Source organism: Sinohyriopsis cumingii, unplaced genomic scaffold (genome assembly GCF_028554795.1).
Source record: "Sinohyriopsis cumingii isolate HCF-2022 unplaced genomic scaffold, ASM2855479v2 utg000624l, whole genome shotgun sequence".
Classification (NCBI taxonomy): Eukaryota; Metazoa; Mollusca; class Bivalvia; order Unionida; family Unionidae; genus Sinohyriopsis; species Sinohyriopsis cumingii.
Window position 1 is genome coordinate 1,358,924 of NW_028315919.1, and position 14,901 is coordinate 1,373,824.

General features: G+C 35.3%; 1 long non-coding RNA gene across 3 annotated transcripts; it reads right to left on the minus strand.

Moving 5' to 3' along the window:
* Positions 1–518: 518 nt before the first annotated feature.
* LOC149773587 (uncharacterized) lies at positions 519–13,859 on the minus strand. 3 transcript variants are annotated; one of them, XR_016417350.1, is made up of 5 exons: positions 13,701–13,859; positions 12,296–13,030; positions 10,893–11,049; positions 4,803–4,899; positions 519–3,786 (listed from the first exon to the last, which is right to left on the minus strand). It is a non-coding gene; the product is annotated as an uncharacterized LOC149773587 (long non-coding RNA). The 3 variants fall into 3 exon arrangements; XR_016417351.1 differs by having other exon boundaries at positions 12,296–12,435; positions 13,701–13,855; XR_016417349.1 differs by having other exon boundaries at positions 12,296–13,857.
* Between the last annotated feature and the right edge of the window lie 1,042 nt (positions 13,860–14,901).

Sequence of the window (14,901 nt, forward strand, 5' to 3'; positions counted from 1 at the left end):
CTCAAAGGTCAAGGCTACACTGTAACCGATGGATAACGACGTTGATTCTTATTATCACGCATTTGGCTGTCGACTTAACATTTTTCAGTTACATGCAGTAATTAATTTACAGTAGTTGATAATCTAGTTAGTATGCAGTCAGCAGCTATCAACAGGCTTTTCACATCTTAATTTATTGGCATGGTAGCAAAATAAAAATTGTCAGCCAGCCATTTCGAAGCAAAGTTAGATCCACCCACCCACGTTTGGCCGCTGGTCGACCTTTAATTACTGAGAGTATTCGATCGCTTCATCGTCTTTTTCATATCGTTGATTTATTGCTTGAGATTTTGGTCAGACGCCCGTGTGTGTGTGTGTGTGTGCGTGAGAGAGAGAGAGAGAGAGAGAGAGAGAGAGAGAGAACTAAATTAGTTATGAAGCGAAACGGTCTTTTGGGAGTTGCTTGAGAATAATGTTTCAGGAGGTGTGTTCATAATTACATAATTGTTTAATACACGTGTTTATCAAAACAAATCTGGTATGATTGCAAACCAAATTTAATAAAAGTTCTTAGCATATAAATCCTTCCTCGTATATAATATGAAAAGTTTAGTCTTGTCAATACAACATAATTCTTTATTTCCAAAGTCTATCTTGATTAGTACCCCTCCCCCATTTCTCTTTAAGATGATCATTTTTCAGAGCAAATTTAATGAAATCATGGCCTGTCTTCGTGGCCGCACATCCCTTTGTATATACCGGTCTAAAGATGAAGACAAGATGCCACTGCAACACACCATGACACAATCTCGAGGTGTATACTGGATAAAGCTTCCACTAATTACGCAGAACAGTCATACTCACATATTTGAGGTACATCGAACCTCTCAAAAATCCATTTGATCATCTTTTCTGATTTCCACTCCACTCTTAAAAGTCTTGCAAAGCCTTAAATGGTACAATCTGTTAATACCCAAAATCCTGCTGAAACTCCTAATACTAATAAATTGTTTTTAAAAAGGTATCCTGTTCTGTTGGCAGCCAGGTTCTTTTGGAATAAATGGTAATGAGAGAGCGGATAAAGCGGGTATTGCTGTACTCCAGCCACAGTGGCTTTAGATATTGTATAATGGACACGCTGTATGTTCTTTGCAAAATAACTGAATATAAAACTTGATAAAATATAGTTCGTAATATTAAATCCATAGCGAAGAGCGGCGTCTATCCCCATACGGAACGAACCAGGGAGGTCAGCTGGAAATGTGCTGGTCGCGTCAGGAGCACATATATCTGACACGTGTACACCTCCTGAAGGGTTGACCTCGACTAAACTGCATATCCCGTCATTGCCCACTGAGAATGGAACACAACTGTGCCGAGTGTATCGACATTCATCCTGTTCAACAGATGTATTGTGATGTCTATGAAGCGCCGTAGCGGACAAAAGCTGGTCCAGTGAGAAAGTTGAGGTTGAAATTTCGATGTCGTATGTTGAGAAATCCAAAATCACGTGTTGGATCAAATTGCATGTCCTTAAAGTTACATTTTCTAGATCGATATTTTAGATTTTATGTGTTGAATTATACAGTGGTGATTTAAAGTTCTATTTCCTATGTCGACGTTTCACAGTGTATATTTGAATTACACAGCGGTTGTTGAAATTTCAATATCATATGTCGAGAATCCGTGATGCACACGTTGAATGTAACTGTTTGTGATGAAAGGTCCATTTCATATGGCGAGTATTTAGATTTAATATGTTGAATTTCACAAGAACGAGAAGCAGCCTCCTTGTTTAAAAATAACGCGGTCAGTTCACTAGAGCGACCTCTAGCGAAGAAATTCATAGTAATTCTCGACTTGTGAATGGTAACTTCAAACTGTAAAATGCATGAAATATAATAGCGCCTCATAATTGAATACACGAATGATGAATCTTGATACTAGATATTATTTGAAATTGTTAAAGTGGACATTGCGTAATGTTACCTTTAACACCAACACAGCATTTCACCATATAAAATTAGCAATTCTGACAAACACAATAAAATGTCCAACCACCGCTCTGTAATTCAAGAGATACAATCAAAAACTCAACATACGAAATGGAACTTTCAGCACAATCTATGTGATTCAACATGTTAAATTGAAACTCTCGACATATGACATTAAAATTTCAATAACCACCGTGTATTTCAGAAGATACACTCTAAAAACTCACATTGGACATCGAATTTTCAGCCAGCGCTGTGTAATTCAACAGATCAAATCTAAATACTCAACATATGAGATGGAACTTGCAACAAGTCTTTGAACCAATACGTAAATTAGGAATTTTTGACGTATGACATTGAAATTTCAACCACCGCCGTGTAATTCAAACGACAGTCTTACACATCGACATAGAAAATATAACTTTCAACCACTACTGTTTAATTCGACGGATACTATTTAAAATCTTGATCTAAAAAATGGAACTTTAAGGACAAGCATGTTTGATACAACACATGAAAATGGAATTCTGGAAATATGACATTAAAATTTCAACTACAACGTTATGACTGGACAAGCTTTTGTCCGTTACGCCGCCTCATATATGTCGACTCAAAGTTTCTTGATTATAGAAGTGATAGAAAAATCAAGAAGTGCGGGGGACAACTACGAGCGCCAGAAAGTAAGTGAACGCCGTTTCCACGCGTTCTCGTAGCACTGCACCCCTGTTGATTATGTACCGTTGGATATATTAGTTTCTAAAATAATCAGGCTTGTATAATAAATCTTCACTCAGTATTATAAAGACTTTATATGTTTCTTTTCATCTATCTATTTCATTTTGTATATCTTTTAAAATTGCTACCTTGTATTTTGTTGGACTATCTTATAAAAACTTGTATTTGGAAGGATTTATCTTTCAAGATTGTGCGTTTTTCACCTTCATATTTTTCGAACATTAATTTAATCGTGAATATATAGCTAGGATTGTGCTTAAGTGCCGTTAAATAATATACATGCATACTGTTCATCCGTTTGTCAATATACAAGGTGGTTTCAGCAACATAAGTTTAGTTTCATGTGGTCTTGTTTCAGTCAAACCTCACGTGGCTTGCTCACGAGCAGGGAAAGAAACTAAGACGCTATCGTTTTTGGAAAACACACACACACACACACACACACACACACATATATATATATATATATATATATATATATATATATATATATATATATATATATATATATATATATATATATATATGTGTGTGTGTGTGTGTGTGTGTGTGTGTGTGTGTGTATGTGTGTGTCTGTGTGTTTGTCTGTGTGCTTACGGTCACTATAGTTGAATATGGGATTTTCCTTTATGCATGATAAATCAAGTTTTATAGGCCTGATTTTAGGTAAATGTCACTTTAACCGACAATATGGGGGGGGGGGGTGATGGTGGTGGTGGGCGCTCAATTAGTTATATTTTCTGGTTTATATTTTCATGAATCTTCATGAGTAGTCTAAAGTGATGCAGTGACATCTCCCAATTAATTACCAAGCCCAGAGACTAAAACTCAATGTAACAGGTGCTAAAATGGTAATTGAGGGTTCTGCATGATAACTCTACTTTTGTCATATTTTCCACACCCAATTTTTATCAACTTCATAGTGGCAATACGTTTGAAAAAGCAGCGAGTCTGCGATAGATAGGTAAACGAATGGATCACTGGACGTGAAACTTGCCAAACTGTGTTAATTTTACATTTGTAATAGCTGCTGTCGATCCAGGGAATCAGTAATTCTTCTGATGGCTATATGCATTACCTGTAAAAGAAAAATAGAAAAGAAAAAAAAAAAAATACACAGGGCATAATTTTAGTAACATTGCTGTAAAAAGAGAAAAAAATGTGTTCTGCATATATTGCTGCATGCTCATGAAGGATAAATAAAAAGAGCCGAGATTATTACAAAAATTACCTCAACGAGGATGATTATGCAAAGAACAAATGAACAGATGTAATTGTAACAAATACTATGACACGACTGGATAAATACTCTGTTTATATAAGGTTTCAGTCAACTGAATGGATGCAATTGTTATATCACACACATTTTGTTAAAATGACGTGAAGTTCGAAGTTTGACTTGAGCACACATCAACCATGTAAGGAAGTTTAGAAACACAAATTTATCGAAAATCTTCATTAAGATGCAAACACCACTGAAAACATAACTGCATTATAGTGAAACTGAATTTAAGTAATGCAATATTGGTCATACAATATTATAAGTATATCCAGTAATGTGAAGACTTGATATTAATCATACTAAAGTAAAATTATATCCAGTAATGTGAAGATATCATATTGATGAAACAACAGTAAAAATATGTTAAGATGCACAAGTATCTCTAAGAAGACCAAATAGCAACAATTCTACCTATATCTAATTTATAAAACTGTTTTTGTATTTTACTATTTTAGCAGAGCTTCGGGGAATGACCATTAGGAAATGACTATCCTAACTGCATCATTGACATAAAAACTCTAAAACTGAGAATTTCAGGTAAATCGAAAACTGGAAGAAGTTTCTCGAAAGAGGGGTAAGTGGAGAGGCGCGAGTTTAAGTGTGGGATTCTATGCTATGAAACGCCACCTTTATTTTTTTCAACACTTATTTAATCTGCGATGTCTCAAAACCTTTTAAGCATGAAATAAAATTTCAAGTTAAATGTATGGAAATTTTTACATTCTATAAAATTAATACGAATAAAGCTAGAATCGTGTAACTTAAATTATTTCTATTAATATTAAATAGTTCATAAGAACTGTGTGTCTTGCCTTTTGGGCCTGTAGGGAAGCTTTAAAACTGGCTTGCACAAAAATGTTTTGTTGACGCCGACTTTGACTACTTCAGCATTACTATGTCAACCTGAAACTATAGAAATTTTGACATTCTTAAATTCATTAAAAATAAAGCTAGAACCGTAATGCTTTAATGATTTCTTAACTTTGGATCATCTATTACGATGCGTATGTATGTATGCAGGTACGCCCGTACGTACGTAAACATATGTATGTATGTATGTATGTATGTATGTGTAACGTCGCCCTCTTAGTAAGACGAGTGGTTAATTGGATTTGGTTGGCGTTATCTAGGGGATGACCTCCCTCGATTTTAAAGCCCGGTGTGAGTGGATAGATAGATAGATAGATCAACAGAGAACTGAACAAGACTATTGGGAAGAAATAATGCAATACGAGCCCCCTTAGACAAGAAAAATAACAAAATTTAATCAATAACAATGAATAGCGACAACTCCAATTCTACCTAAGTTATGTCAACAGAATTTAATAGCAGTGTCTAATTTGGATTTATTTCATCATAATAATGAGTGGCGAAAAGAGCACAATGTCCACGACTGATTGCATCACCTTCCTCTCTGAACCCGTGTATCATGTCTTCCAGTTCTCTCTAGTCTTCCTATTCTGAACGCTTCATCTCTTTCTGGACTTTCTAGTCCTTTATTCTGAACACGTCATCTCTTTCCGGACTTCCGTCTTCAGACTGTACCGTCTCTTTCAGAAAGTTGTTTCCATAAAGGACAAAATTACCCTAAATCTATATACGTATGACTTCCTATACGTACATGAAATTCCCTCACTTACATTACTCAGAAGCATAACTAGCTATCCAAACACTGCATAAATTCTGACCTAATTCGATAGATCATCACTCTCGCTTCACAGAGACCGACCATAAATTAACACGTGAGCGGTGTATCTAACATTACCATATTTCTTTACCTACGTGAAAAATTAAAATTGCGTACCTTTATGCTGTTCTCTTTCAGAAATTGTGCCTCCTAGCACTAAAACCTGTCTATTCTGACATTTCTTGTTTAACGAGGAAAGCACAATCTTTTTAGGCTTTCTCGGAGCCAAACTTCTTCTCTCGCAGGAATTTTCGGACCAAAGAATTTCGACCAAGGTCGTCACTTTAAATTCGCATTACTTCCAAAGTGTACGCCTTAATTTACTCTGAACAATCGTATGCAGCGGTTCCTAAATATTTCTCAAGATAATCAATCAGCTTCCCTTTGAAAATGAGTCGTTGATGCTGGTCTTTCAAGTTTAACACTGACATGGGGGGGGGGGAGAAGAAAGGTCGATTTGACCCCTCACAAAGGCTTTTCTGGCTTACATGCGATAAGATTTAATGCTCAATGCATTCAAATTTAAGGTTCAATACTATTAAAAATTCGACACTTTACAGCATGTATGTATGTATGTATGCATGCATGTATGTATTTAAATGCACACACACACCAATTATATTGTAGATAGTTCTAAGAGTGACTTTAGACGTTGATTACAGCTCTTGTGCTTAAGTTAACTGCTTACGTTTCACGGAGCATTCATATTTATTGCACAACAGGACCCCGAAATAGTAGATATACAGACTAAAAGCAGCCAATCATAAGCACGGCTGGCTTCAATACAGAGACTGTTCAATCGGATAAGTTCAATGTCCAACTATTTATGCTCCTTTTCTTTGGATTATTGACGGTGGATTCATGTGAACTTATTTTATTTTCCTACTCTTCTTTCATCTGTTTCTATATCAGGCTTTCCATGTAATGTTACAGTTCAATGGTTCCGTGGAATTCTGCGTCTTTTTGGAGTATTTTTGATTGCATACAAGCATTAAAACTGACATGAACAAACATTATCAACATTTTTGTTGACGTAAATGCCACAGAAGTCCACAAAAATGAGAAAAAAAATTAACAAAACTGATAAGACAGTGTGTGATTCTGGAAAATCATTATCATCTTAAATTCATGTGCAAAAGTATTGTTCCACAAAATGGCATGTCCATGGGGTTTGACGAATATAGAAGCAGATCTGTCTCAATTCGATTAAACGAGATACTTGCCACCTCCCTATTTTGAGATTATCCGGTCTTAAAACGTAAGGACCTTTGGAGAGTTTATAAATCGTATTGCAGTTCAATCCATTATTTCCTCCTTTAGAAGATTAATAACAATACAGACACTTCAAACTCTAATGTATTATATGGAACGCCATGACAATCTCATGTTTAAAAACTGCTGCATATAATAAGCAAACCGTATCATATGATGATAAAGTCACCACATGTAAATAACAATGTGCCGCATAAGACCGTCGTGGCATTTCATATTCCACACTTTAGATCTGTATAATACTATATTAGACCCCAAAACCGATACATGTTTAGTGTAAAAATAGATTCGTGGAAACAAGGGGGAATTTACAATGCTTTCATCTATAAATAGCATGCTGGGATTTTTGAACATGAATGACCCACAAATATTGTTTCAAAGTAATCTCGGTCGAGGTTGCTATATTTAAAACAAGTTGTAGATCTCAATAACCCTAGCAGTGGAAATAATTAGTGCTCATGCATTAAGAAAAACGGATTTCAGCTTGCAAGTAGGTTCAAATGCTTGCATGAAGTATCGCTTTGCGGATCAATAATTCTACATTGTTACGAGGGGCCCCGAGTAGCCGAGTGGTCTAAAGCGCTGTCCGTTACGGATCACTTCCATCTCACCCTGTCTGCGTGGGTTCGAGTTTAGGATTTGGCCAATGTGGGTATGTGATAAAGCTTGCCAGTAGCTTCTCGTGGGTCGGTGGTTCTTCCCGGGGTTTTCCCTGGTTCTTCCTCTACCATTAATACTGGCCGCCATGCATAGCCTATCGTGTGCTGAAAATTGGCGTTAAACCCCACAACAACAACAACAACAACATTGTTACGCTTAGAGCCATCTGTTTGATAAGAGACAAAGTCTAGCGGAATTTTGCACAATACTATGTTTTTGGTTTACACGTAAGCAGAAGTTAATGTCATTAAGAAAGTCTGGCTACTAATTGCCTGTTCATGGGGACATATTTTATTTTTCCTTCTGTACTCTCCTTGGATATAATTTAAAGTGTTTCCATCGATCTCGCTCATAGGTAAAGGTTGTAGTGTAGGGAGGCAACATTGAATGGGAAATAGCCAATCGACGACTTAATGAACCAGCCGTTGCTCTTTACAACTCCGTTTTCAGCCGTAAAATAAACGTACTTCAAAATCTATAGTATGTTAAAAAAGAGGAACAAGGGTGGGCACAGCCGAAATTTATTTGTTAGAATTTCAGGAAACTCCTACTGTACGATGGCGCTTGCGTGAATTCATTCGTTTACAGTCTCTCATCCATCAAGCAACTCGAACAATGATTGGTGTGGCTTGACTTGTTCAGTATCATTGGCTAATAGCTACTCCAATGGTTCACAACTACTCCCGCCAAATACGGCGTAAGATGCAAAGACGATAAGAGTCGACACTTAAGGCATAATTGTAAACTGTGAGCATTTATTCGATTGTTATTCACCTTCGATTCATTATAGAGAATACCAAGGACTGTAAATTATAAATATATGGAATATTATTATTTCATTCCACGAGAATATTAGGCATACTTTATGAAAGATAGGTTGATGAAACTGTAATTTCTTATTTACTAATGACTCTAATTTTGAGTTTACTTTTACCGCACAAATTCCTTAATCATTCTCATTTCTTTTTTTAAAGTAATATTTGTTTTTAAAAAATTATGACGAACTTGGATAGATTCTTTATTCACACTTTGTGATGCTTGATTAAAGTGTGTAATTTCTGGAGTACATTAATACAACGAAAATTGTACTTGGACTTGCGCAGTCGTTACGTGCAGTTTTTAGTTCCACAGGCAATACTGCATGGTCCCGAGTCCTAGTGCATTGTTCGTCGGTCGTCCGCCAAATTTAATATCTTAAAGTTTTTCAACTTCAGGACTATTCCAAACCAGTATTAAACTGTAAAAGTTTTAAAGGTTTCTGCACTTCAAGACCTTTAAAACTTTTACAGTTTAATTCAATAGTTTATTCTCATAAGCATGTACATACTTACTGAATACATGCTACACATATTGCGCGTTTATCTTATGATATGCATATCACGCGGAAAAGGTAATCAACAATGGCTTGAAGTAGAGGATGGATAAATATAACAAATGCACAGCAAAATTACTGAGATAATAATAATAATCATCATCATCATCATCATCTACCTCTTAGTTTCAAGGTTTCTTAAACACGTGTAGCTAATCCACATATCGTTTTCTTATTACTAGGATATAACATATTAATTGTTATGTACATGTAATTTGTATTGCTTGGTTGACCTTTGTCCATGATTGAGGGCGGGAGTTGGGTTTGCCTGACTAATGTCATTTTTAGTAAACATGTTTACTTAGATCTGAATTCAAAATATTGGGTTTCCACTTGTAAAAGTCTGGTTTAGCTGATGTGTATCATGTTGTTTTTTTAATACTAATATTTAAGTAAAAGATCTGACCTTGTTTATAACTTTCATTGTTCTGGAAATGAATTTTGACCCTCCTCCTGGTTCTCTTATTGTGTCTTAGGTTTTATATTAAGGATGTTTACATCAGTATTACTCATTTCTATCTTAACATCTGTAGTGGAACCAGTTTTTCAGTTGTGTTCAGTTATAATTTGGGAGGATTTATTTGAAATATTCATTGAAATTACAAAGTTCTCATTGGCTTTACGACCAAACTACTACTTTTCTTATTATTGTGAATTCATCCAAGGACATTCTGGATTATATCATTGTGATACATGAATATTTTAAGCATATCAGTACATTTAAGACCATTGGCACCTTAGCACATTCAAGATTGAATTTATTCGGTAAACCACTGGAATTGATTTGGAACATCCTATACTTTTGGACTTGTAATAGAGCTTTTAGGACTATTAATTCACAACACTGTAAGTACTTTTAAATTTTCACTTTGTATTCCAGGTAGATAAATTGTTTGTTGAATTGTACTAATTTTGTTGGTTTTCACTTTTTTCTGTTACTTAGTTTAAGACCATATAGTTGTAACATGAATACACATATACTGTATCATTTTTTTCCCCAGAAGTACTTTGTAATTAAGTTTTCACGTAAATTAGTATATACTGGAAACACTACAAGAACAAATATCATGGTTGTCCCATTGCATACAGTAAATTTAATTTCTGTCGATTCTATTGCTTTAATTCGTTTTTATTTTATGTTTGTTTTAATGTTGTTGATTAGCCAAGAAATTGTGTGTTCACTATATTATTATTCCCAAATTATCTTTTTCAGCATTTTTAAAATTTCAGTTGCAAGTATCAGCACAGGTTATATACATACCCTTTGACATATGATCATATCCATTTTGCCTAACAGTTATCAGTTAATTACCTTATCGCGCGTTTATTTAGGGCGTTTGATTGGACAGTTTACCCATGGCTAGAAATATAATTTCATTCACTTCATTCTGTGTTGCAATCGGTCAATGTCGCCCAGCGACAATACCTACCGGAAGTGCTTCTAGAGCAACCTCAATACACTAAAGAGTTCGGAAAGAAGGGGTGATTGAAATGGGATATATCCCAGTTTCAATTCTTAGATTATGACAAGACACTCTGAATTTCGTCAGAGCTTAAATATATTTATGATTACACAAGAATTTCAAAGAATCTTCGAAGCAGAAGTCAATTTCGATATGTTTATATAGACAAGTTTTATGAGAAATGTTTTAATGGATTTTTTCTGTTTGACGGACAAAAACATACCTGTAACCGTTTCGTTCAAAAGTTGGAATAAAACTGAAGCAATTTATAGAATCAGGAAACATCCAAACTTCAACCAAACACACATATGTTTAAATTATATTTTAGGGGTGTAACCCATTTAATAATATTATTTGATTCACCTTCAGTAAATGACTGTTAATATGGTGTGCTCAATATAATATTTTCACAACTTTACCTTCTAAGAAGAAACATATCTAAACTAACCTTAGCTATTTACGTTGAATTTTTCCAAGTTTACCATTCACAGCGACATTAGAACTAAATCGTTTTACGTGTAGTAAATATTTGTAAAACGTTCCTTGTACACGTTGGACAGCATCAGCCTAGAGAAAACCCAATACCTCTGCTGGGTAATGCAAAACTGAAAAATAATACACAGAAAGTTCAAAATATTCATTTTAATTTAAGTAATGAAAACTTCAGTTTACAAGTAATCATATAATTGCTTTTAAAGACTTGTAGAGCATTACATAACATTATATTGGTCGAGAAAACACAACCAAATGAGTTAAAATATTCAACCATTTGTGTTTTCCATACCTGGTCTTATTTCAATGGAATGCCTTTATAAGAACCATAACGTTCGTTTTATCAGGATTACTATTCGATTCCATTTACTGCACTAATGGTTGAAATTATCAATGAATTGATGTAACCCTAGATGTTTAATGAAAATAAAACTACATATATATCGTCAGCAGACAGTAAAGAAAATTAAGATAGCTCGTGTAACTTATACAAAAATCTCGTGTAGCTTATATCACCCTACCTACAAACCATTTATGTACCTGTCATGAAATATATTTTAAAATCAACATGAACTGCCTGGAACCCTTTACCTTGACTTAAATATCTATTAATTAAAAATGTAAAACAAGAGTAGCGTCAGTGTACCCTGTCTTTTCTTGAATCCAAGTTATGCATCCGACAGTTTGTCATTATTCTTCATTTAACGTCGTCCATTTAAAATGTTGGCAAATAATTCTTTGAAGCAACTTTGCTGAATAATACATCTACCATAGTATAAGGACCATCAGATTTAAACATAACTACAGTTACACCCACCCCGCCCCACCCCCATTGCGTAAGAAAATGTGACCGTTGTTACCTTCAATTAAAAGTGCTTATTAAACAGCTTCTTAACAGTATATGTTCAATAGAATTTTATTTAGTTTGACAGGAAGCATTCTGACATAAAGAACTCAATTATTTACAAATTAAACTGATCCACTACCAAATTCCAGTAGACTTCTAAATGTTACTATAATGCACATAAGATGGCATAAAAAGTCTTTTATTGAGTTAATGTATTCCTTTAAGTCCACAAAATTCGCTTCTGCTTCGAAGATCTGCATTTACCTATCTATTCGGAATTAGGTTGTACAAAGCCGATAACTCAGAAAAACATTTTATCAGAGAAAAAATAAAACAACCAAAACACTTACCTACATGCCGGGCAGTTTTGAATCTGAAAGCACTAACTTACTCTGAAATCTGTGCGCACACAGTGCATGTTGTTCAATCGCAGTGAGTTGCTTCAAAAATACGAATATTTAGAGACCATCGCACTTCGGCTATCTATATGCAATTTTTGCACTGTAACATACCTTAATTATCTCACTTGGCCTCTTCGTGTCTTATATTTGCCCGTGCTACGTCAGCACACATTACTGCACCGTGCATGAAGCAAAGTAAAGGGTTTCTCTTTCGATGTTTACGTACATGTTCTGCAAGCTAGGATATATATCTGAAGAAGTGAACATGTCTATATATTGGTTCCTATACAGAATATTGTAAAATTATATTTACTGAAGTCGATCGCTGATAAGTTCAGAAGATTGAATTTCGGTGACGAGGAATACAGCAAAACTGTCTACAGCCAGTGAAATATTAAGTTGACAATCAGAATTCGACTGCGACAATTCAAACACTTTGGGGTTTATTCTGTCTATGAATATGATAAGACTATTTTCATATCACTCCTTTTGTATTTTGCCTATGGTTGGATACGACCACCAACTGACATCACATCTGGAAACTTTCTGTCAATTATTAATATCCCAACAACCACATTTTCAACCACTGAATATAGAAATGTAATATATCAGAATTTCAATAGTGTGTTAAGGCTTGCTAACCTCGGGCACTTGCAAAAGCTCAGTACATAGACGGAAAGGGTGAAGGACAGACACATGTCTTTCATAGAAAAAGGCTTAAATATAAACAGCTTACATATTCATGATATTTTGTAGCACATAAAATCATGGAGAATCGATAGTGAATCCGTAGCATATGCTACCTGTAGGAATCTTTCTTCTGATTCCTCTCCAGGCTCTTATTACCTGAATTAGGAAGAAAACCCCAATATAAATAAACATGATTATAAAAAATATAAATAGGTAAGATGTGTACAGCCATGATCGGAAAATTTGCACGTTTTTAACTTTCATGTGTTTAATATCTCTTCACAGTTAGCACAATTCTTCATTTAAAACAGGGGCCTCGAGTGGCGGAGTGGTCTAAAGCGGTCACCGTTACAGATCACTGCCATCTCACCTCTGTCTGCGCGGGTTCGAGTCTCGGGTTCGGCCAATGTGGGTATGTAAGAAAGCTTGCCAGTAGCTACTCGTGGGTCGGTGGTTCTTTCCGGGGTTTTCCCGCGTTCTTCCATCACCATTTATACTGGCCGCCATGTATAGCTTATATTGTGCTGAAAATGGTGTTAAACCCTACAAAAGCAATAAAGCTTTTAAAACATCTGTAAAGCCCTGGAAGAAGATGGGAGAGGCATATATTGGTGAAACTTTTAGAATATTTATTTATCTAAGTGGAATAAATATAATCAATTTAAAATATATCTTAGCTAGAAAATACACAGGATTGAACATGGTTTGTTAGTTAGGAGAGAGAGAGAGAGAGAGAGAGAGAGAGAACCAGTTATAAACAAATTTTGTCACGATGAAACGAATTGTACCAGAACCAGCATTATATAACTTGTTACAAAAGGTGCACCTTTTCGTACAACAGCATGCATAAGTCCATCGTTTAAGAACATGCCCGCCAAGATCGTCTATACCTCTTGCTTTCAACTGATATTCCATAGTTCTATTGACGCATGTGTTCCTCGTAGTAATATCAGTTCAAACATTTATATCTCAGATTGAATATACATAAATGGTACCACCGCACCTTTCTAAAATAATCGAAATTAAATGTTCAGAAAAGTTCTAAATATAATTATTAGGCAGTAAATAAAGAACCTGGGTTTTCCACAATATTTGTAGATATAAATAGTACCTTGAATCTAGATCTAACACCGGCCTTCTATTTTTGTTTCACAAGCTGTAACATTTACAACGTAGCACATCATGAATTAAGCAGACATCTTTCAATGTAAAAGTACAGTTAAACATGCTATTTAGTAGTCACTGCTATAAAAATGACAGTACACGTGGATTTTTTAACGGGTATCTTTCTATATATAGTATCATCTTTACCTTTAAATCCACCCATCCACCGATTCATGCACAGACACTGCGTCCCCATGTATAAAAAGTCCAGTTAAATATTTCAAACAGTTAATGAGTATTTATACTGCTTTAAGGTCAGTGTTTTTAAGTCTCTCTGGGCTGGAAAACGAAATTTCTTTTGAAACTGTACAAAAACAGTCATTTGTCTCATATTTATACACAGTTCTGGACGAGTTAAATAGTTTTAGTTGCCCAGAAAAATTTCGCCTCTTCATAGACAAATAATGTTTGTTTTCGTGCCCCCAAAGGTACACTTTATTTACAGATGTGATGTTAGAGTGTAAACGGAAGGACATGGCACGACTGCCATCGAGGACTGATCTACGCCCCTCACCCCCACCGGAGACTTGGCTAGGGATGTACAATAGACTTGGTGCAGCACTAATGGAGGTAGGACATGCAATGGCTCAGTGACTAGCGACTGAAAGGTTGTGTTCCAATACTCCAGTGTATCATAACGCTTCGGCTACTATGATGTGTCCTTGGGGGAAGTACTTTATTCGGATTACCTCAGCACAAAGTAAACGTTTGTTACTGTGCCGTAAAACACTAACCCAAACCAAACAGATCCGAAGTCCTCTTCATCATATTAGGGCAAACATATCTGCAGACTAAAAGGGCCCGAGCTAGTCTGCACTGTATTTGGCCTTACGTACTCTAGACCAATAAACTTTCACTTCCTT